A 2,337-nucleotide genomic window follows, 5' to 3' on the forward strand; every position below is an offset into this window, starting at 1 on the left:
AAATATCGAAAAATATACAGCGCGCGAATTTTAAATGAGAATTTCCGAAAACTTTTCAGTCTTAATGTAAGTCAAAATATGCATAAAAGATGTCTCTGCAGAACGAATAACTTTGAAATAAAAAATAGACAATTTCAAGAATTAACTTTCAATTCGTTAAATTTGTGTTTCCAAATAAAGCTGTAATTTATAAGCTCGTTTTAATTTAAAGCACAGCAAGTGCTATGGTCAGTGTGACTTAAAAATAAAAAAATGACAAAAAACCTGGAACTTAAGCATTAAATGTTTGTACACTCTTGGCTACTTGTGAAAAAATATGTTCGCTTCTAATTTTACAGACACGACTTCTAAGCATAACACCTGCAGTCCACACAAATTATATACGGACTATAAACTAATTAAACTGAAACTCGAATATTTCCTAAGATCACTGATGATAAGTACTTGGTCATACTCGAAACAGAGTTGTATGATCAGTTAAACTTCAATAAATTAACTAAAATTTTTGTTATTGTCTTTTTATCTCTATTCGAACCCTTTTAAATTATCCATTATTTAGAGGGTTTTCGAAAAGCAAAGAAAGAATGAAAGAAATGACAAACATAAAAATTTATTTAATTTATTTTTATTATTCATTATTTATTTAATACTTCTTTCAGAAATATTATTTTAATTTTTATTTTTATTTGAGCTCTAATGATTACATGTGTAGTAATAATCTTATTTCCGACACTTCAATTGTGTCAGAACTCTGTTATAGAGGTGGTCAACTTTCTCCAGCAGTCGATATCATCTGAATCTTATTTAAGTCGTGTGCGAGTTCGAGTAAATTGATGGTAAATTAAAGGAAATAGTAAATTTGTTGGTGTGGCAGCGAATCTTGGTATTTACCAGAATTTCGAGTAGGGTAAATTAGATAAAAATTAGATAAAGTAGTTGTTACCATTGTTAAAATTTTATAAGATGTTTAATAAATAAATTTTAAAACTTTTAACGATAAATAAATATTTACACAAGTGCAGTGCAAAAAACCCATAGAAAACTACAATTTACTTCACCTCAATTTACTTGAACTCGCACACGGGCTTAATAAGATTTGTAAGGTAATGAATAAATTGCTAATATATAGTAACATAAACAGATTGACAGACTGGCATCGCTAATGTTATTTGTCTCGTCAGAATTATCAATTATATTTTATATGGAATATAATCTTCTAGCTTAGTCTTGGTTCAAAAAAATTTCAAGGCTATAAAATAAAAAACAAGCAAAATAGAATAAAAAATAAAAGTTTTTTAAAAAAAATAAAAGTTTTTTAAAAAAAATAAATTAAAATATATTTACCCCTTATATTATAAAAATTTCCGCAGTTGAATTATGAATTACAAAGAGTAAAGATATTATGAAATACTACGAGAATGAAAAGCCCATCCACGTTAGTTTCAATTCATTAAAAATAAATAAATTACCAGAAATTCTATTTCTTATTTCCACACAAAAACCTCTAAATACAATTAAAATATAACAAGCAAGAAAAAAGGAAAAAGCTTATCATAGTCATAATAAACGGAGGCACTTCATTCATCAACGCGACCTTTTCATTAACACATTCACACATGCCCAACGCAGCACGAATAATATTTTTTTTGTGCTTCCTTTCAATGCGAACCTACAAAGGATGCCTTACCTCGATAGTCCTTTTTGTGTTTCCTTTTTCATTTTTATAGCACAACACAAAGACACACCGCAATAGCAGACAGCGCGGAGAACTTGAGGATTGATAAAACGACATATTTGAGTATCCTTGTTTGTATTACTGACAGTCTACGTTGTTTACAGGTTAAATATGAACACACATACTGACACATTAACACTTACACATACACACATACACACCAAATACAAAAACATAAATAACGGATAATTTATAAAATGCCATGCGCCATTTTTGTTTCCATTTCCTTCAACTCGGAAATGTTTATTTTTTTATTACTAGGATATAAAGCATAATCATTATATGAGTTGAGGCAAACATTCACATAACATGATATGTGTTGATAACAAGGGAAAGCGTTACCAGTAGAGCCTAAGAGCAGTTTGAGAAACAACTTAAGGCACGTTGCGGACATTAAGATGTTCAAGAGAATTTATCAATACTATCTTTCTCTAATCTTTTGGCTACTTACCATTTAGGATAAGCAACAAATGTGTATCGTTTTCTAAGGGTTTTGATGATTTTATATATCATATTTTTATTTAGGCACGGAAAATTTATAAGAACTTTAGTTAATTTACTGATACTATCAATACATAAATCTTTTATGAACAAAGTTTATT

This window comes from Teleopsis dalmanni, chromosome 1 (assembly GCF_002237135.1).
Source record: "Teleopsis dalmanni isolate 2A chromosome 1, ASM223713v2, whole genome shotgun sequence".
In the NCBI taxonomy this organism is placed as follows: Eukaryota; Metazoa; Arthropoda; class Insecta; order Diptera; family Diopsidae; genus Teleopsis; species Teleopsis dalmanni.